This window comes from Mauremys reevesii, linkage group 15 (assembly GCF_016161935.1).
Source record: "Mauremys reevesii isolate NIE-2019 linkage group 15, ASM1616193v1, whole genome shotgun sequence".
Lineage (NCBI taxonomy): Eukaryota > Metazoa > Chordata > Testudines > Geoemydidae > Mauremys > Mauremys reevesii.
The window spans coordinates 26,777,833-26,800,656 of record NC_052637.1 but is presented as its reverse complement, the minus strand read 5'-3'; the positions used below and the strand labels follow the sequence as shown (position 1 = coordinate 26,800,656).

The 22,824-nt window shown below is 43.1% G+C and overlaps 1 long non-coding RNA gene across 2 annotated transcripts; it reads left to right on the top strand.

Moving 5' to 3' along the window:
* The first annotated feature begins 14,807 nt into the window (after positions 1 to 14,807).
* Positions 14,808 to 20,162, top strand: LOC120382985. 2 transcript variants are annotated; one of them, XR_005588307.1, is made up of 3 exons: positions 14,808 to 14,889; positions 17,078 to 17,182; positions 18,985 to 20,162. It is a non-coding gene; the product is annotated as an uncharacterized LOC120382985 (long non-coding RNA). The 2 variants fall into 2 exon arrangements; XR_005588308.1 differs by having other exon boundaries at positions 17,078 to 17,229.
* The last annotated feature ends 2,662 nt before the right edge of the window (positions 20,163 to 22,824 follow it).

The window sequence follows — 22,824 nt, the reverse complement described above, 5'->3', positions numbered from 1 at the left end:
TTAAAGTGAGTTTGGGACTCACAAAGTCTGTTTAACATCTCAGAAACCCCCAGCCTTTGCTCAACTCCTCACCCTACTAACCAGGGGTTGTGCTGTATAATGTGTAGCACAGGACAGCCTTTGTTTATGCACAGCATGGTCAAAGGCAGGATGGCTGGATTCAGGCCTATCTGGGATTCTCCCTCCAGATAAAAGCAAGGACACAAATCCATTCATTCACCCTAAGTGGGAAGAATTGTTACAGTTACACACAATAGGCTCAGCAGAGCGGTAAGGCCATGCAGTGAAGTGCTGTCAATATTTTAAACATGAAAATCCCCCAAACTCTCCCCATTAGCTTGTGCTAGCCCCACGCATGAAGGGTACCTATGCTGCAGGGAGCAGTGATTTTACAAGCAGTTTGGTAGAGATAAAGGGCAAAAAATTGCACAGTCACCAGAGATGTGTGAACCCAGAAACTACATCTGCCCCCATGGATCAGAACTGGACCCAGTTCTTTCCAAAACCTCCAATGGAGAATGGAGAATCCATGTTGAGCTACAGTTCTCTTCCAACGCCCCGGCATGTCCCCTCTCAGCCCTGTACTCAGCTGGAGTGCTGTGTTTGAGGCACCAAAATTTAAGAAAGACAAATTGGGAGAGAGTCCAAAGGAGAGGAATGGAAATTATAAGAGGCTTAGAAAACATGAGGAAAGGTTGAACCATTTGGGCGTGTTTCATTTAGAGAAGGCTGAGTGGGGACAGAAATGTAGCTCAACATGGGTTCTCCATTCTCCCGCAGAAGTTCTGGAACAGGCTTCCAAGGGAAGTTGTGGAATCCCTTTCATTGTTGGTTTTTAAGAGCACGTTGAACAAACACCCGTCAGAGATGATCTTGGTTAATTTGTTCCTGCCTCCGCACTGGGGGCTGGACTTGATGACTTCTCAAGGAGCCTTGAAGCCCTAGATTTATAGGAGTCTCTTATGCACGTAAAATGCCATTATACAGAGGACAGCGACTAATTATTCTCCATGTCCACTGAGGATAAGACAAGAAGGAATCAGCTTAATTTGAAGCAAGGGAGATTCAGGCTGGATATTAGGAAAAAATTTCTGACTGTAGGGATAGTTAAGCACTGGAAGAGGTTATCTAAAGGGAGCTTGTGGCATCCCCAGCATGGGAGGGTTTTAAGAACAGGTTGGACAAACACTTGTCAGGGATGGTCTAGGCTCTTAATCCTGTCTCAGCTAAGAGGGCTGGACTAGCTGATCTCTTGAGGTCCCTTCCAGCCCTATATTTCTATGCTTCGATAACACCCCCATTGAAGTTGCTTGCCTGGGTAATGACTGGAGGAGCTGGCCCTAAAAGAACAGCAATGCTTGCACTGCTCTTACTGCAATGTCAACTATTCTCTGTAGATCTCCCTGCCCCCGGGCCTCCTCCCCACATCCCCCTCACAATGATCCATTTAATGTTAATGAGCTAAAAACACAGGCCAAGAGCAGACTAGCTGAAGTGAATGAAGATTAAGTCAAAAGCAGATCTATTTCTTTCTGTACAAGAATATCCCAGATCCCCCATCCAACCTGTATCCACTCTGGCCTCACCCAATCATTGTTCCCCTGTGGGCTGCTTCCAAATATGTGAGAGCTGAAAAAACTCAATTTCATTCCAATAGAACTGCTAATCCTCATCCCAACCAGCTGTGAAATTGCCATGCATACCCCATTCCAGTGCTTATTTCCAGGCTAATACAACCTTTTTACATTTCATCATTCAGCAGCATCAACATAGTTACAAATCAATTCCATATTCTACTGAGAAGATGCAGGTGGGGGAAGGCACCAGCAATTTGTGTAAAAGAGCAGCGGTGTCTGTCCTGATGCAAATGTGTAATTCAGTCTTAAGTTTCATCTAAAAATCAATACAGTTATTATTTTATTTAAATGGGTTTGTGCTTCATGGTGTACAAATGGATTTGGAATCACTGTTCATTCCACTCGCTGTGAAGTTTTTCAGCCTACCTAATGAATTACTTTGTACCTGCTGAAAATTACACCAGTAATATGGATTCTGCTTATCTAACACATAGCATGACAGCATCACCAGTGCATCGCAATTAGATACCCTCTCTGTGCTGTCATTAAGGACAAACCAGCTGAAGCAATTCAATTATAGCAGTAGTGGATTTTTCACATATGCAGCAAGATGCTTATTTTTGGGAAATTTAACAATTTATTGCCCTCCTTTCCAAAATTGTCTGAAATAATTCAGGAACATAGTAGCAAGAAGGAATGCTGAGAGTCTGTGAGTCTATTGGATAATTATTATTATTCCTAGCTCTTATATAGAGCTTTTTATCAGTAGATATCAAAGTGTTCTACAAAGAAGGTCAGTAACATTATTCCCCATTACAGATGGGGAAACTGAGGTACAGAGGGGTGAAGTGACTTAGCCAAGGTCACCCCGCAGGCCAGTGGCAGAGACAACAATAGAACATAAGTCTCCTGAATCCCAGTCCAGTGCGCTATTCACTAGAACTGCATTAAAGCAGTGGTGATGTAAGAGTTCATTGAGGGGAGAATGGAGGAGCAATGGGGAAAGAAGTGTTTTGAATATTGTTTGACACCATGTACTTTTTTGTTTACTTCTGTGAGCATAATTTACAAGCAACAACTACCCCTTAGAAAATTATTCTTATTCATGTAGAGACACAGGCAGACACAACAGACTTTACTGTTGATATGTTCAGCTTCTGAAACAAACTCCACCATAGGAGACAGACATTTCTCCAAGATCTAATGCCTATATATTCAGATTAGAGCTGGTGGGAATTTTTTCAATAACAAGCAACAACTCGCTTAGACAGTGGAAATCTGTTGCACCGAATGTACATGATCACTCTGCACGCCTTTATTCCAGGCATCTAAGAGCTCCACAGCTTTATTACTGATCAGGTGAAGCCAGGTTAACTGTGGGCAACCATATGTCTGCCAGCAGGCAGTGACCCCTTCTGACCTCAAGTCCAATCTTCAGTACTCCATGTGTGGGGACTTTGTCTCCAGGTAGGCTACTGACCAAAAAGGGCCAGCCAGGGGTGGCCAATGATGACTTCAATCTTCTAGAGGCCAGTTCTCAATTTTTAATTTCCCCACCATTGAAAATTTCAACTTTTCATAAAAAAAAGACATTTTTCTGTTTTTGGCAAACAAAAACAGAAATATTTTCATCTAAAAACAGCTCAAAAATGAAAACAATTCAGCCAAAAGCTGGAAAAAATTCCAGTTTCAGGTTTCTGAAAAAAGACTTGAGATTTTTTTCAGTGAAACAGACACTTTCTGTACAATCAAAAATCCTATTTTCCATCTGAAAAAAATTTCAACAGGAAATACTTGACCAGCCCTGATTCAGATTAACAGAACTAGCGCCATCTGCTGACTCCTGATAATGTTGCAATGGGAAGAGAAAGGCGAGAGTGCTGGCGCAGACACAGGAGGGGGTGAGATGTTTCCTGGGGTAGAGTTGTGAGGCCTTTTGTTACCAACTGCCCTTGCATGTGGGAGCCTTGTCTGAACCCGCTGGAAGTCAGCTCCCTGACTCTCCCAACTGAAGGCAACATAAACACTCCCCACAAGCACTTTCAGCCCATGTAGGCTCTGCTGTCCCTCATGCAGGCTAGAGACAGGCACCCTCCATCTCCCGAGTTCTCCAAACGTCACCCTGCGGCACATGGACCCTGCTCCACTGGACACTCACGGAATAACCAGCAACAGTAACACCAGCTTACATAGGAGCTGGAACAAGGGGTGCTGGAGGTGCTGCCACATCCCCTGCCTTGAAGTGGTTTCTATCATGTACAGAGTGTACAGTTTGGTTCAACGGCTCTCAGTACCCCCACTATACAAATTATTCCAGCACCCCTGCCAGCTTACGCATTACACCTTAGCCACCAGTTCCACTTAACACACAGAGCTTAGAATTGTTTATAGAGACAGCACGTCTGAGCTTAGTTAACAAAGACTAGAGATTCGTATGCTAGCAAAGGGTTACATATAAAACAAAATCATAACATGCATTCTAGAGCCTAACCTCAACTGACGAGATTCCCCTCTTGCCTACAAGGTACTGATTCTCCCCAAAGTCTCTCTCTCTCTGTTTTTCAACCAGGACAGCTGAGAGCCCTCTTTTATGAGGCCAAGCCCACTGGCAGCTTGCCTCCCGCAAAGAAGGATGCCAGAGCATATTTCTGCACCCAGATGTAGCAGCACAGCCCTTTGACTTCACTTGAAAACAGGGTGCCTCCCCACGATTTACCTATTCCGGTTAATTTGCCTTTTGAAGTCCCCACAAGCTCTTCATTAGCATTTGACTCAGTATACTAATAGACTCTCGTAAGACACACAGTACACAGTGGTCAACAGAGAAATGAGTGTCTTCCATCTTCTGTGTGGTGGAACCTGACTGAACCTCTGGCTAACCTGCTTTTCTCTTCCAGGCCTTAGGAATAGTTTCCAGTACATATACACATCTCCTTACCTATTATCTGCACACCCATTTCACAAAAGTTATGATGAGCTGGGTGACACAGGCTTTCAGTAGAAATCTTACATGACACTCTGCTACCAGAATGTAGATACCAGACGCCAGGGATCCCTGTAACCCATATGCCCCCATGTGCTCTGCCAGTTGGCATTAGCAGGTCCTTGGGTCATAGGACAAAACTTTGTCTGTGCAGGAGACAAATCTTTCATGGAGACCAGTCTGAGACTGTGGAACGAACTCCTCCAGGAGCAAAGGACCATCACAAACCTCACCACCTTCCACTCCAAGTACAAAGCGCTTTCTTCATTCTGCCTTCTCTGAAATAAGCACACACCAGTGAATACATAAACAAAGTAAATGAGACTAAAAACTCTACCAAAAGGAAACACTCCACTCCACACAAAATTTTCCCCTAGGGAAAGGCTAAGCAAAAGGACAAGATGCACATGACAGAGGTCAGTCATCTCGTTCAGTGCATGACCAGGAGACGTTCAGATACTACAGTGAAGAGGCCAGTATAGGAAGAGACCAGAAAAAGAACATGCTGCAGAGGTAAGTCTGGGGGAAGTTCTGAGGTAGAGAGTCAGGAACTAGCTTGTACCTGAGTGTCCTATGTGATTTAAAGAACCTGAGCAATGTCACAGCGTAGCTCCCTCAGAACTTTCAGGGCTGGATGTTGCTCTAGTGAGATCACCATTAGGCCCAGTGCAGTAGCTGACTTTAAAAGCTTGCAGCCATGTGTGAGCACGTATCTGTGAGCAAGGCCAACCCACCATATTTTTATCTAAACCACCCAAAATGTTCAGAGCACATCCTGCCACCCTCAGCTTGAAATGAGCCCTACACCTCCCATCAACTTGGTTGCATGACTTTGACAAGGAGTTCTCAGGAAACACCAAGAGCCACCTCCAGCCTCTATTCTTCCATAAGCCTCTTCCCTAGCTCTTTGCCCACACACACAATTCCAGAAACAGAGCATCCTCTTCTCCTGCTGCTTGCTCCCCTCCTGAAGGGAATCCTCTGTACAGTTAGATGCTGTGTAAATTATAATGTCACAGAGGAGTATGGGCCTGATTCTGCAAAGCGCCGAGCACACTCGACTAATTCAACTTCAGTGGGAGCTGAGGATACAAGAGTCTGTCTGTGCTCACATTGCCAATATTACAAACAACATTTAGAGCTTGTCTACGTACAGAAGTGGCACCAGTTTAACCCAAATCCATTTAAAAACTGATGCAAACCCACAGGTGGAAGCTAAACCGATACAAGGCAGGTTAAGAGGATCCATGCATGAGGTTGCACCAATTTAACTAAACAAGTTTCAAATCACACTTTAAGTTAAACCAGTATGACTTTAGTAGTAGACAAAGCCTTGGGGCTGGATTTTCAGATATTTGGGTGCCTAAAGCGACAGGTAGGTAGGTGCCTAGAGAGATTTTCAAAAGTGCCTAAGCAGATGTTGTGACCTAACTAGCTAAGCATCTCTCTGCTTTCAAATCTGTAAAAGAAATAAGTGGTGCATACTTCTAGGCTGACGCATGGTGTCCAAGAGCAGCCTGAAGGGAACTTTTATGTCCAAGATCTAATGCCAGGAAAAGGAGGTGTTTACCTAACAGAATGGCTGCAACAGCACTGACAGGCTCCAGGCACTGTTGTAACGTCTCATAAACTTGTAAGTTATGGGATATCGGCTATTTACACCTGCCACTGTTCTTTTGCTTTCTAGTCTGGCACTGTTGGATTTTAAGACCTATGGCATTTTCATGCAGGCTTCTCACTTCACTGCCTTGCAAAAACGAACAAAACAAATGTAAATTGGATGGTTTGTTGTTATTCAACATTTTACACATATTTAATAAAACTGCTTTGTTAAATAACATTAAAAGCTGAGGAAGAACAGCAGTTCAGCATTTGCTGCAGTGCCAGGAACATGACCCTGGGATGCGCACCCACCAGCTCACTGACTTGTGCTGGTTTATCACTCTGTAGATCCATGCCAGCATGGAGCCCAAGCCATGCCTAGCACAGCACCCAAGGCTGGTACAGTCCGCTGTTCTACTTAGTCATTTTATATCCTGGTAGCTCAAAACCAAAATGACTCCGATTACTATCATCTGCCCAGATGTGGTATATCAGGGCTCTCTCCCAGAACATCTTGCCAATATATCCTGCAAGGACTTTTTGTTATTCACATGCAAATGAATTTAATACAGAAATGCTTTCAAATGAATTCAGGGCTCCTGAAAGGTACCAGAGTGAAACTGACCTTTGTATTCCTACATCAGGTGCTGCATGACCATCAGCAGCTGCAAGTTTGGCCAGGTACATCCATTTTAACTTATCCCTCTTTGGGGGGTTCACCCTCCATGATTATTCAGTCTTTGACCACCTCTTCTCTAAGGCCTTGGCTACACTTGCGTGTTATAGCAGAATAAGCCACCAAGAGCGCTCTACATCACTCCCCGTCCACACTGGCAAGGCACGTAGAACACTTTGACTCCACTCCTGGTACTCCACCTCCCCGAGAAAAACAACTCTTGTTGCGCTCTCACTGGAGCGCTGTGGCGCCATTGTGGACACCTAATGCACTCTGATTGGCCTCTGGAAGTGTCCCACAGTGCCTGTTCTAGCCACTCTGGTCATCACTTTTGAACTCTGCTGCCCTGTCCTCAGGTGACCAAGCATCAGACCTGCCCTTTAAATTCTCTGGGAATTTTGAAAATCCCCTTCCTGTTTGCTCAGCCAGGCGTGGAGTGCTCTCAGCAAATCTTTCCAGGTGGCCATGCCTCCACACACCAGGCGATCCCCAGTATGGAGCAATGGCGAGGTGCTGGACCTCATCAGTGTTTGAGGGAAGGAAGCTGAGCAGTCCCAGCTGTGCTCCAGCCATAGGAATTATGATACCTTCTGCCATGACAGACAGGGGCCGTGACCGGGATGCGGTGCAGTGTCGGGTTGAAGTGAAGGAACTGTGGGATGCCTACCGCAAAGCCCGCGAGGCAAACGGCCGCTCTGGTGCTGCCCCCACAACCTGCAAATTCTACAAAGAGCTGGACACAATACTTGGGGGCGATCCCACCTCCACTGCAACAACCACCATGGCCACTTCCGAGCCCAGCACAGCAAGGAGGAGGAGGAAAGCATGAGCAATGGTGCTGAGGCCGGGGGAGTCACCCCAAAATCCCTAGATGCATGCAGCCAGGAGCTCTTCTCGGGCCAGGAGGAAGGCAGCCAGTTGCAGCATCTGGTGCTTGGGAAAGGACAAACAGAGGAGGTTCCTGGTAAGCGGCTTTCTTTCCAGGAAGGAAGTTTTTAGGTATGGGCTCTTTGGGCGAGGAGGGGGGACCATTGCTGCACACAGGCAAACTGCATATGGGCCAGGGCAGAAGCCACATTTTAGGAGAAGACCCTCCCTTGCTTCCCTGGTCATCCTCAGAAGCGAGATATCTTCCAGGACAAACTCCTGTGGAGAATGTTGGGACAGTGTTCAGTGTAGGGGCCCCCTGCAGCTGTTGGCTCTCCCCAAGGCACAGAAACCCAGAGGACAGTACAGCCATGAAACAATCAGTCCCCATCGACCCTGTGCTTACTCACCATTTCTGGGGCTCCCCCGTTACACTTGCTATACTCAGACTGAGGACGACTAGAGAGAAATTACCTCAGGAACCCATTTGTGCACCCCTTAAATCAGCCATCAGGCTATCACAAAGGAGTGACAGGGCTGCTTCTTCCCCCTCTAGCCTAGGGCTGGGAGTGACCCCCACAGCTCTCCTGGCCCAACCTCGGGCCAGATCCAGAAACAAAACCGGTCTCCCACATTGCAGCATAGAGCCCTGCTTCTGCCCACTGAGCTGTCTGCCGGCTCCCCATCTTCATAAATCGGCAGCAGTAGCTTGAGGATAAGCCTTTTGTGGGCCGAGTACCTTCCTGGAAGTCATTTCACGTCCTGGCAGCTCAAACATAAAATGAATCAGCCTGGCCCACTTTAGCAACCCCACATGCACGAAGCTTCTTCAGGCAAGATCAACTGGAGGGGTCACAAGAGTTACCAGGCCCAAAGCTGCATCTGGTTCCTCGGGCTCAGTTCAGCTATTTACCGCAGTCGCCTTTATTCATTTTCTCCTCTCCTAAAAGGCCAACAGAAATATTGCAGGAGGTTCACTCAGCTCTGGTAGGAAAAACAGTTGTCAAACCAGGATGAGAAGTGGCATCCTGGAGATGGAGACACAAGATGTAAAACTTTGGATCTGGGTTCAAAATCCTGGGGGGAAATATGGGTGTGTTTAAATCAGGCCTAATCTCTAATCCCTAGCTGTTGGACCCCCACCCCCACCCCCGAAAGAAAATTGGGGTTAAGTTTTGAGGTGAGTTATGTTAATGGTCTTAGTTCTAGTTTGTATTGAGGTAATACCCAAAGCCACCAGTCAGGATCAGGGCCCCATTGCTAGGCGCTTATAAAGATTTAGGGAAAGTCTGTAACTGCCCCCAAAGAATTTAAAGCAAAGGTTCAGATTTGTGAGTTTTGTTGGTTGGTGTCTCAGCTCTGAAGAGTTTTCTCTTCCCCTTTAAGTTCCTTTAGGGTCTTTTCTCCGTAAGCAAATGTTCCCAGCTGACAGTTTGAATTAGTTTTTTTAATGTTTTAGGACACTTGATGAATCATGAGACCATTTGGTAACTAAATATTGCATGTTTTATTCATATAGACTACAAATTCTCTTTCACATCCCCATGGAGAGTTTCATGAAGCAGACTTTAAATCCAATGTTCAAAAACCTGGTAGGGGAAAGAGAATAACTTGGAATTTTTTTTAATCGTGTGCTGTCTGGAGAGCCCCACAAATTATCAATTACAGCACTTACTGCTCCCAGGACATGCCTCTTCTCCAGCTGTGACATACATAGCGGCTAGAGATTTTTAAGGCAGCTACTGATGTGACTGAATGAAGGAGCCTGTCATCCACGCCTGGGTAAGTGTGAAAGGACACACCAGAGTGGAACTCCCATAATGAATCATGGGAAAAGATGCTCCATTTTCAGCCTCTGGGAGGGACTCCAGGAAGGAAACCAAAAGGTTTTCAGGCAGGCACAAAGATGCATTACAGAAACTGTAAAAGTTGCCTGACTTATTATCACTGTGGTTTTTAGGGATATTTGCAATCAATTACACAGGAAGGCATGCAGGGCTTAGCTGCAGCAGTGTTGTATACAGATAACAGAGGTACTTACTGTTGTTCTGCATGAGAACATACACAGTACTTGCTATAGCTCTATTACACACATGCATATATACAGGTATTTGGGCAATGACTATATGTTGCTATCTCCACACGTAGCAGGTACAGCATTTTTATACAAAGGTAAGCAACATGGGTGCAGTATTTTTATATTCAGATTGCGCTGTCAATTAATCACAGTTAACTCACACAATTAACTCAAAAAAATTAATCACAATTAAAAAAATTAATTACGATTAATCACACTGTTAAACAATAGAATACCAATTGAAATGTATTAAATATTTTCAGATGTTTTTCTAAATTTTCAAATATATTGATTTCTATTGCAACAGAGTACAAAGCGTACAGTGCTCACTTTGTCTTATTTTTTATTACAAATATTTGCACTGTAAAAAAGGTAAAAGAAATAGTATTTTTCAATTCACCTCATACAAGTAATATAGTGTAATCTCTTTATCGTGAAAGTGTAACTTACAAATGTAGATTTTTTTTGGTTACATAACTGCACTCAAAAACAAAACAATGTAAAACTTTAGAGCCTACAAGTCCACTCAGTCCTACTTCTTGTTCAGCCAATCGGTAAGACAAACAAGTTTGTTTACATTTACAGGAGATACTGCTGCCTGCTTCTTATTTACAATGTCACCTGAAAGTGAGAACAGGCATTCTCGTGGCACTTTTGTAGCCAGAGTTGCAAAGTATTTACGTGCCAGATATGCTAAACATTGGTATGCCCCTTCATGCTTCCGCCACCATTCCACAGGACATGCTTCCATGCCGATGATGCTCATTACAAAAATAATGTTAATTAAATTTGTGACTGAACTCCTTGGGGGAGAATTGTATGTCTCCTGTTCTGTTTTACCTGCATTCTGTCATATTTCACATTATAGCAGTCTCGGATGATGACCCACCACATGTTCGTTTTAAGAACACTTTAACAGCAGATTTGACAAAATGAAAAGAAGGTACCAATTTGAGATTTCTAAAAATAGCTACAGTACTCGACCCAAGGTTTAAGAATCTGAAGGGCTGTCAAAAATCTGAGAGGGATGAGGTGTGCGGCCCACTTTCAGAAGCTTTAAAAGAGCAACACTCCAATGCAGAAACTACAGAACCCAAATCATCAAAAAAAAGAAAATCAACCTTCTGCTGGTGGCATCTGACTCAGATGATGAAAATGAACATGCATTGGTCCGCTCTGCTTTGGATCGTTATTGAGCAGAGCCCATCATCAGCATGGACACGTCCTCTGGAATGGTGGTTGAAGCATGAAGGAGCATATGAATGTTTTGCATATCTGGTAAATACCTTGCAACACCAGCTACAAAAGTGCCATGCGAACGCCTGTTCTCACTTTCAGGTGACACTGTAAACAAGAAGCTGGCAGCATTATCTCCTGCAAATTGTAACCAAACTTGTTTGACTGATTGGCTGAAGTAGGACTGAGTGGACTTGTAGGCTCTAAAATTTTACATTGTTTTATTTTTGAATGCAGGTTTTTTTGTACATAATTCTACATTTGTAAGTTCAACTTTCATGATAAAGAGATTGCACTACAGTACTTGTACTAGGTGAATTGAAATATACTATTTCTTTTGTTTTTTACAGCGCAAATATTTGTAATAAAAATAAATAGAAAGTGAGCAGTGTACACTTTGGATTCTGTGTTGTCACTGAAATCAATATATTTGAAAATGCAGAAAACATCCAAAAATATTTAAATAAATGATATTATATTATTGTTGAACAGCATGCAATTTTTTTAATTGCTTGACAGCCCTAATTTAGATCAATATGCAGGTGTTGTTTATTAATTATAAAAGTGAAGAGATTCCAGTCTTTCTCCTGTGGTTTGAGCTTCAAGTCAATGTTTGTCTTTTTTCTTGTGTGTTACAAGTAACATATTATCTAAGGCCCAACACTGATCTAAGGAACTCTGGGCAAGGTAACCATGTTTTCAAAGTCTGGGGCACTTTTATGAGGGCATTTTTCTAGGATCATAGAACTGTAATACAAAAGCACTTCTTTAATGCATGTGACTCATGCGTAGTTTTGAAGTGGAGGATTTTTTTCCGCTAACTTAGTATCTGAATGAGTTTATCATGAAACCCTGAACTTAAACTTTGAGAAGCAGACCAGATTTCATAATATTTATATGCATTTCACTTTTCCCTTTAAATACTGGGCCCTCTTTCCACTGGACTGATTGTTCCTAGTAAATGCGGAGTAAACTCTGCCTGCTATAGCTGTACCTCTTGAACAAACATTTTGTACTTGTAAAAAAGTTTTAATTGATTAAATGAAAACCAGGATATTTCATGAATGAGAAACTCTGAGTTGGGACATAGAGTCTGTTTAATTTGGGGAGTATCTAAACTGAGCTACAACCTGTTCCATATCTGAGATTCTTTAATATTCCTTAACCAGCTTAAGCATAGAGTTTGGTCCTGGGAAGCACAAGATGACAATGCCTTTTGTTAATATTCTGGATAAGTGTTAGCTCTGGGATTTTGAATATGTCAGTCTCCCCAACCTTTTTTTTTAAATCAAAATATATCTCAGTTGTTGTGTGAGTTTGCATAAGTCTTCTGGCAATGCCAGAAAGTACCTGCAGTTCCTATATGCCCATGCCCTTTCTACCCAGACTGTGAACAGGTTGAGTTAATTTTCTTGGTGATTAATTGGTTTACCACCCCTGAGGCTTGAACTGGTTCTGGTTCATGCAAAGCCTTGCAGCCTAATGAGATCATTGCTTCTCAAGAAGATCTCAGCCTTCAATTATATTTCACTCCGTAAGGATTTGAAGGCAACAGGGCTCGAGCGTGAAGCAGGAAATACAAAGCATCATTATTAAGCTAAAACTAATTAAGTTTCAACAGTGTGGAAAGTTGTCAGTTTAGGATTTCTGGTATGAAAATGGCATTGCCCAAGAGAACTACCACTCTCCTGACAGCATTGTGCTATGCTTGGCACGATATACGGGACTTCTGGTGTGTGGCATCTATTTTGTATGGTTTTTAAAGTGATTTCCAGTTTTGATACCCAAGGGAGGTACTGCACAGGGGCACACCTCTCCACAGAACCTCATTTTGAGGGATGTGAATATTTGGTTATTGGCAGGTTAAGAGATATGCACAGGAGCATCCATACTTGGTAGAAGCCCATAATGCACCTGGCTAACTGTGCTAAACTGTATATGAGGCAGGGAGACAGCTAGGACATACAGGGAGGAAAGACCCAAATAACATAACAAGACAGGCATTAGACTGGAAACCCCAGGGCAAGAGACAATGAGGTCCACCAAGGATAACATGGAAACACACAGTAGCAGCAGAATTGAAAGCTTTCAAAGGGACATTGAAAGCAGCTCAGGCTGCAGCAGGAGACCAGCAAAGACAGGAGGCAGAAGTGAAGGCCCTGCACAAAGCTGGGGCAGCACACACACAAAAACACACACATGCAGCTGAACATCTAACGACAGGCCCTATTTTCCACATGGAATAGAGAGGCACAAGACAGCATCCATGAGGCAGGGGAAATCTCTTTCCTGACTTTTTTTGCCCAACCACAGATACAACTGTTGATGCTCATACATGTATCCAGGCCTTTTTAAAAAAAAATTAGCCACTCTACTGGTCTCTCCAATAGGGCGGGACATCTTGTTATTTATCAGGACAGCGTACAAGACCTGGGAACCTGTGTCAGTGTTTAATATGGAGAATCAGCCTCTCAAATCCAGAGAGGAATGCAGAAGCCAGCCCTGTAGTGGTGGGGAGAAATGTATCAGATTACCTGGTGTCATATCGAAATCTCTCCAGCTTTCTTATCTCATTGGGGATGGGGTAGAGGGAATTAAGTGCATCTAAGCAGCTAACTGTCCCCAAACTCATTAAACCAGACCAGATAATGATCACATCAAACACCATAATCCCATTCAAAGCAGTCACCTCTTTTTAGAAGGGGGATATGATGCAATCAATGTCCTTTTTATTACACAGTTTGCACCATTATTTATGAAAGGAGGAGCAAAGAGCTGCCTGATAACCTTACCAGAGCTGAAGCCTAAAAATCTATCTTTGATTAAGCATTTAAGGAAAAAAAACAAATTGCTGCAGACCCAGGTCATAACGTTGTTTGGGTCCAGTCCTGCTGTTACTGTAGGTTAATGGCAGTTTTGAAAGGCTGAGGGAACCAGATTGTCTGTTAATCAGCACCCCCAATTGGGTCAGTCTTGTTTACAACAGAATCTGTTTTTTATATGGCAAGTTTTATACTGCAGGTGCTTCACAAATCTGACAAGTTAGACTCTGGCAGGGCCATGGCTGTAGAGTGCAAATACCCCAGTTGTTAAGAGGTTATTCCCTGTCTTGTCTAACAAATCTGCTCCAGGTGCCCACAGTCAGACACATATTCACAACAGAGGCCTTCAAGCAGGGTGGAACGTAAAAGAGGCTGTTTGTGAGACTCCTAACCATGCAGCACTGAATAAAAAGAGCCAGGAAGTTGTATATTAATGCCACTAACCACCATCATCTAGAGAAAATAAGCTTGGCAGATCCAGCCCATGTGAAACTGATCATCCAAGCACAAAATGGGAGATTCACCCCTTTCACACTCAGCAGAACACACTTGTAGATGACTGAGTTCATGCCTAAGATACAGCCAGGTTATGTTTCATTTCATTTTGAGGTCACCCCTTCTCCCTAAAGATCTTTCCTATTTGTTTCCAAGCTTGGTCCTTCCCTCCCACTTCCTTTTCAAATGGTCTAGGATATCTCCTTTTTCCTGATTGTCTTCTCTGCAAGCGCCATTTCACTTTCCCCCTCCCCCAATACCAAGGACCTAAGACACACACTAGCTGGGCAAACAGAATTTTTCATTTCCTCAGAACAAATAAACACTATATGAGAAAGAGCTACATATCTAGTCCTAATCCTATCCCTCCCCACCCCTTTATAACATCCTGATCCTTTATAATACCCCCTGCACTCCAGAGTTGGCCTTTTATAAGAACCTTTTTCCCAGCATGCCTTTCAGGGGCTGCTCCTTTAAATATGGCAGAGCCCATCAGCTGCAAGCCTTAAAGTGAGTGTTTTGTAAATAGGTGTGTGGCCCCTCTAGCCTAGCTGGTAAGTATCTATCTGCTATGTTTTCTCTTTGTCATAGCTGATGAAGCAAGATATAGGCAATATAGCCATGTTGGTCACAGGATATTAGAGAGACAAGGTGAAGTGATATCTTTTATTGGACCAACTTCTGTGGGTGAGAGAGACAAGCTTTTGAAGCACCAAGAGCTCTTCTTCAGGTCTGGGAAAGGTACTGCCAGCATCACAGCTAAATGCAAGGTGGAAAAGATATTTTTAGCAAAAGCAGGTAGCACACATTGTAAGGGACCATTCAAGGTAGAGTGGCCCATTAACACCTCTACAGTCATAGGACACAAATTGGGGGTTAGTAGGTTGCAGATTATTGTAATATGCTATAAATCCCATGTAGCTGTTCAATCCATGATTTTTAGTGTCTAGCAGAATAATGAATTTAAACTCCCAGGCTTGTCTTTTGGAAGTGCTGTGCTGACTGTTAGGGCAGATAGAGTGATTGCTCTGTGAAGTGTTCACCCACAGGTGTTGTCATTTTATCATTTTCCTGTGAGAGTTCATTTGAGAGCCACATTCTCATTCTTAGCTAGTAGATAACTATCTCCCTTCATCCTCAAGGACTTGGCTGGAGTTACCACAACTGGAGCTGAGCTCTTGTGTTACCTGCTGCTGCACTACAGCACTACCCAGGAAGGGGTGCTGCTGTCTTAAAGGTCCTATTCTTCAGATGAAATGTAAAACCGGAGGTTCTTTCAGCCTGGTTTTAGTAGATTCCCAGGGAGATGCAAGCAGACCTCACTGCATTTTTGTAATGCAGTTTGTCAAGGAAAATCCTGCTGTGGGGAAAAACCATTTCTACTCCCGACAGATCTAGTCCTAATGACCAAGGCTTTGTGTGAGCTATTGTCTGGTGCAGAATGACAGCAGCAGTTGCCTAAATAGTCACTGTACTGCCAATACCTAATTTATTAGTGTAAAGGGAGCTTTAGGAAATGCCTTGGGTATGACAGCTGCCATAAGAAACCAAATTCTAGTCCAATCTAAAACTTTTAGACCATGTTGGTGCTGTTTGCCCCAGGGAGCTCCAATGGTGAGCTCCCAAAACTCGTCCTGGAACATGCAAAGAAAATGACAAATACTGTATGTCTTAAAATCTAGCGGATGTATAGCAAAGAGTGTGCCCTGGGCCTTCCTTTGGAAGAAGGCTACCTTTGCTAATCGAGAGAGCAAAACAATAAAGTAACCTAGTTAATTTTCAGCAGGATATTATATGTGAGCTGTGGCTCTAGGACTAAAGAGAAATAATTTATTATCAGACAATCATTACTGTTTAATTTCTGTTAATAGACTGGAATCAATTATTTTGACCTTTTCCATCACCCCTTAGATGGATAAAATAAACAGATGGCGTAGACTTAGCAACACACTGTTAGGGCCAAAATCTTTATTCAGGCCTAACCTCCCACTCATAACGTTAAAAATACTTAGCACTTACATAGCGGTTTCATCCCTAGATCCCGAAGCACTTTACAAAGGTGAGCAGAGGTATCATCAGCAGTAAGTGATTTTGCTCAAGATCATACAGCAAGTCAGGAGCAAATCTAGGAATAGAACCGAGGCCTCGTGACGCATGGTGGTGCTCTATCCACTCTGCTGCCCAAATGTCAAGGCATAAGGTCAAGATGGGAGCCATGGAGAACATGACTCATACCTGAGATAATCATCTCAAAGCCCAATGCAACTACTATTAGAATGTGTGGAGAAACACTGTCTGTTGCACAACAATGGGTATAAATCATATCCCTATGAATGCCAGGAGCACATCTCAAACCCACTCAAATGTCACCATAGTCTAAAGCAGGGGTCGGCAACCTTTCAGAAGTGCTGTGCCGAGTCTTCATTTATTCACTCTAATTTAAGGTTTCGCGTGCCAGTAATACATTTTAATGTTTTTAGAAGGTCTCTTTCTATAAGTCTATAATAGATAACTAAACTATTGTTGTATGTAAAGTAAATAAGGTTTTTAAAATGTTTAAGAAGCTTCATTTAAAATTAAATTAAAATGCAGAGCCCCCCGGACTGGTGGCCAGGACCCGGGCAATGTGAGTGCCGCTGAAAATCAGCTCGCGTGCCACCTTCGGCACACATGCCATAGGGTGTTTACCCCTGGTCTAAAGCAAATCTTTGATCTCATTTAAGTGCCTATTTTCTAATCCAGGCTACTGGCTTGGGGAAGGACTTGGAGCCAGACTGTAAAAGAAGAGCCAAGCGGTGGTACAGGGAGAAAGCAGCAAGTAAGGCTGCCATTGCCATCAGGAGCAGTGTGAGTTGGGCACGAGGAAGCAATGAAGTCCCAGAATCAGGAAGAGGGTGAGTCCTTGACAGAGGCTAAGGGGACCATACTTTCAGAATGAAAAGCAAGAGATGTTTGTGGTAGCATGTTTTAGAGTTGTAAAACTGATCCTTTGAAAGGGGATAGTTAATTGTTATCAGGGTGCTTGAGCGTTCCCCGTTCCAGCTTCTTTCTGCTCAGTTGGGTCAGAAAACTCCACCTGCTTAGTCTCCCCTCTGTCCATTGCTTCCCTGCCCTCTATGATTCCAGGGACCATAGAAAGGAGGAAGGTAGGGGATAGAGAGATGACTAGATTACCCACTTCTTCCTTCTTGCACCCCCAAAAAGCCAGAGCAGGGAGTTTCTCATTGACTATATTGAAACATCGTCACCTGACAAGTTATGACAAACTTTGGCTATGAACACACTGACCAAAATTGCCTCCTTGTTACCTTGTGCCCTTCCCCCACCTCCCTCCCAGTCAGTCATATCCACTCGTTGTTTCTTGCATACTTTGACTGGAAGCCTTTTTGTTAGGCTTGTGCCATGCCTAGCCCAACAGGACTGGGACCTGTGAGTACTACTGTGATACAAATAATAAGCAGCTGGTCCAAAACACACATTCCTTACATGAGTGAAACAGGAGCACAAGGCATTTCACATTGGAGTAGCATCAATACAGTTTGAACAAAGAATTTGTAGATACAGAGGAAACAAACATTTTGTTTGATGGTATGAAAAGCTTAGTCATTTCAGGCATCCCCCCAAAAAATTCCCAGAATACCAAGACACAAATCACAGGAAAAGCTGAGACACTCTCACCAAGTCAGGGACATGCAATCTCTCAAAGAAACTAGATCTCCTAAACTGCTTGCTAAATCTTGTATAAAAAGTATGGACTTTGCATTTCTCTCAAACAAATTGCAGCTTCAAACCTGATCATATGGGAGATGTAGGCAATGGGGGAGCACAGGTATTGGGAGGGCTGTCACCAATATTTAAGGCACAACAAAGACTCCAATGTCTTTCCCTTCCCCTGTCTTTGTTGATTCAGAAGGTATTAAATCACCACAGGAGCAAACATTAAACTAAAAGCACCTCAGAAACCAGCAGAACGTGGGAGTTTGTTGTTTGTTTGGTTTTATGAATAGGAGAACTCTTATAGCATCCGTCATGCACATTAGTGTCCGTGACAGACAAGCAGATAGCATGGAGTCACCAGTTTCTGTACAAATTAATATCATTTCCAAGGCTGAACATCCAGAAGACCTGCGGGGTGTTTTTGTATGTAGGCACTGGGCAGTATTCACACCCCATTGATCTTTTTGTTGTGAGCTGAAGCAGACCGACTTAGCGATTATCCAGACTTTATATTTAAGCTTCCCCAGGGGACTTTTAGACTCTTTGCAATCAGCATGAGAAGGAAGGAAATTTAGTAGGCAGTACAGAGGAGTATTGAAACTTTGGGCCTAATGCATGAAAGAGGGTGTAGTTTTCTTCTAGTTTAGGAGGAGTGAATTTTAGTGCTACCAGAAGTGAAGGAATGATAGCACTGGCTTGAGTTAGGTATAATGTGGCCAGGCACCATACAAGCTTCCATCAGAATTCATTAATGCCACAAGGGTTTGTCTACACTGGAACTGGAGGTATAATTGCCAGCTCAGATAGATATTCACACTAGCTTTCATCAAGCTAGCATGCTTAAAATAGCCGTGTAGCTGCAGCTGCATAGGTGGCGGAATGAGAGTGGCCCTGAGTACTATCCCATCTAAAACACTATTTACCTATTTAAGGTGGCTAGATTTCACCAGGACAGAACAGTTCCTTAAAGTGATAACTCATACTTGCCAAATCCAGTGGACCTGAGAATGCCAAGACAGCTGGGCTGGAGAGAGAGAAGAAAGACATGGTGAGGATTCTTAGATCTTACTGTCACTAAGAATAAAAGACCAATGGACAGCTACAGATGTCAGGGAAGCTGAATGTCATTATAGCATGGAAAGAGCAACATAGCTCCTGTGTGATTAGCTGCCAACAACAAATTTCACAATAAGCTTTTCCTGCAAAAACTCAATACAGTAAGAAAACTGGAGAGAAACCAAAACCTTTCTCCTGCAGTTTAAGTGACGCATAAACTCATTTATAATCAACCCCATGATGGTGGGCTTGAAATTAGGCAAAACAGCTCTGCTCCTCTCTAATCAGGAGCCATCAATCTTTGACGAATCAGGCAGTTGGAAAGAGACAAAATAATTTTGAAAGTGGTTATGATGCTGACAGACCAGGTGCCAGCACATGCAAAGATTCCTAAGCCTCAACTGAACACTGACAAATGCAGAGCTGAAACCCGTTTGGCTCAGCTGTGTTAGTGCTGTTAAAATAGGTATTAGAGTTATAAAAGTGTTTAGCCTTTTTGAAATGCTTGTAGGAATGGAGCATGTATTAATCTCACATATAATATCTGTACCCCATGTTACAAGATATTAAGTGTATGCATTGTAATCCTCTGTAATTATGTAAGTCAAACAGGAAAGAAGCATTAATCAGGATAAAATGCTGGCCTCCTCCAGAAAGTGTTAGGTCCTGCTCACCATGAAGGCCCATCAAAATCAAATGAGCCATTGTGAAACATCAAAGAACAAAGACTTTAATTGCATCCCTCCCTGTTTCCCCCCACCCCATGAAGAGGAGAGGTGTGCATGAACTCATCCCATCAGCTTGAACTCTGGGGTAATGGGAATAAAAATTCCTAACAAGGAAAAACGGTATCTCTGTGTTGTTTGGACTTTGTGAGGGCAAGATTTCTAAGCATAATCAAGGGATCCCCAACTGCTTAGTCTGGATCAGCCCTAAAAGACATGCTATAATATGTAAGCTATATACAACTTCTACCATCTTACCTACCTAAGACTGTAACTCATGTGTGTGCATACGTTTACCTGATTTAGCCTTGTAAATAACTCATGTCCTTTTTTCCAGTTAAACTATTTAAAGATTTATTATCATAGGATTGGCTACAAGTGATGTGTTTGAGAGATCTGGGGCTGCAATTGACCTGGGGTAAGTGACTGGCCCTTTGGGACTGGGAGTAACCTGAATATTGTGATTTTTTTTCAGGGGGGGTGTGAGGGACCATCTATCACAAAGGCAAGCTTATCTGGGTGGCAAGCTAAATTGGAATACCCAAGGGGACTGTCTGACTCCATAAGGCTTTTATACTGGTTGAGGAGTTTATACTTGATAATTGGTTGGTGAAATTTAAGTACAGAACTCCCCACCAGTTTGAGCTTTGTGCACGGCTTCTTAACAGTGTGTCCTGACGTTGGTACTCTCACATGTGAGCCATTGCAAGACAGCATGACAGTAGCTTGTGATTTTGGGTGCCTGAATTTTTTTGATGCCCAGCTTGAAATACCTTAAAGGTGCTTGATTTTTTCCAAAGGGCGAGCGTTTGGCACTTTTGGAAAATCAGGCCCCTTTTTAAGGAGAGCTAGCCAAAAAACTGGAATTTCCATCTCTCAAACTTTCCTAATGTTTAGTCCTGAATCAGAGAGACACAAGAAAAATCAAAATCTTGGAATTTTGCTTTGCAACAAATTCTAACATATTCCATTTACCTTAGTGAAATATTTCATTTTTACTTTGTTTCAACTTTTGTATTATATTATTTAGAATGTCAAAACATTTTGACTGTTATATTGTAATATAATGTTCAAACGAAATAACGTTAAAATGAAACTTTGATAACTTCCCATAACATTTTTAATTGCTATGTTCCTGCAAAACATTTAGATTTCATTGAAACCGCATGTTCTGACAGAAAACTGTTCCATCAGAAAATTTTCAACACTCTCTACTTTCTAGATGTTCAATTTGAAACACCTTAAAACAGACGTACCCAAAATTATTAGTCATTTCTGAAAAAATCTAGGCCATTCATATGCACAGCCTTATGGCACCCAAGAGGGCACTGGTCTTGTGTGTCAAACTTTACTCCTTCATTAATCTTGTCTGAATATTAAAAGCTACTGTACAATGCAAAGAAGGCGGAATCTTTGTAGAAGTCTCTATGTGATTTGGAAACAAATTGAACAAGATTTCTCTCAAGGACAAGACTGGTTAGCCTACAACTTCACTTATTACAAATAAGATAATGAGGCTGCAGCAAAAGTTCTGTCTTTTTTTCATACACCTCATCCAATCTATGAAGAAAATGAGGCATTTAATGCATCTCCAGGGTATCTGTGAGAGACAAATGCTATCAGCATGGAGAGGGCATTGAATTTGATAGGTCACTTTGATTTCTTTGGTTGCCAAAAAATATGCCAATTACAAAGGGTCCACAAAGTCAGACTAAGATTTAGCTCTATGAAGATATTCTCAGTTTATTGACACATGTTGGCAGCTCCTCCTGCTTTACTGAGGAATGCTTTATGAAAAATTAAAAATGGGAAATAGATGTATCTGCTCAATTATTTTTCCAGTGAGCGTAGTGCTTGGAGAAGCTGCTACATTGCAAGCCCTGGAGACAGAACCATTACAGCACAAGCAGCAGCCTCAACCCTATCCTGGGACAACCAACTCAAAGGCTGACCGGGAAGCTGTGTCTTCATGGCCCCATTCAGTCCCTAGCCTCATCTCCACTAGAAATGCTTGCCAAGACAGCTATGCTGGTATAGCTCTACAGCCAACCCTGCTAGTGGAGGGGTTCTTTGGCCGTTATAGGCTATACCAGTTCCCAAATGAAATAAGCCATCCTGGCTTTTGCTATATAACATTATCTACACTGGGGCATTTGCTGGCACAGCGGCATTGGTTAGGGATGTGATTTTTATTTCACCCTCCTGCCATAAAGCTTTTAAGCTTACAGCAGGCCTCAGACTGTGGACAGGGGTTCCAATTCATGCCCATTGTGGTGGTAGGTTTTAATGATGGGGATCCCTGTCTACTAGGAACTGGACCAAGACCAACTCAGTTCACAGAAAATACCAAATGGCAACAACTTTTGGTCATTCCTGATCTGGGCTGGATTCAGACCTGTGCCTGGTCTGCAGAAGGAGCCCTTCACAATGACTGTTCAGTTACAAAGTAAAAACTGTTGCAGAGATGCATGAGGGGCTTAAAACGTTACTCTCGGATAGCCATTTTGAATTGACTGTGACATGTTCCCTTGCTGGGAGAGGAAGGATTGCATGCAGTGGTTGGAGCACTGGCCTAGGAGGTGGAAAATCAGGGATCAATTCCCTGTGCTGCCAGGACCCCCTGTGTGACCTTGGGCAAGACACGTAGCCTCTCTGGTTCAGCACCCCGTCTGTAAAAATGGGGGTCCCAGAGAGGAGACAGGCACTACTGGGATAAAACTGCCCATTGAATTGTCATGAAATGATACCCCCAGGACCAAGTCCATCAGGAGATACAGATGTTCCCTTATTGTGAATCAGCAGCAGAGAAGACTGAAATCTCCATTGCATTTCATGGACTCTGCCATGGGCAATTTCATGTATGCAGCCTTAGTGGTACCCCCTTTCGTAGTGCCTGAGAGTCAGCTGAGAACCTGCAGTGTGTGTGATCTGTACAAGAAATAAGCAAATATTGCTGCTCAGATCATCGTGCCAAGTTTCTCCAGTGGATCT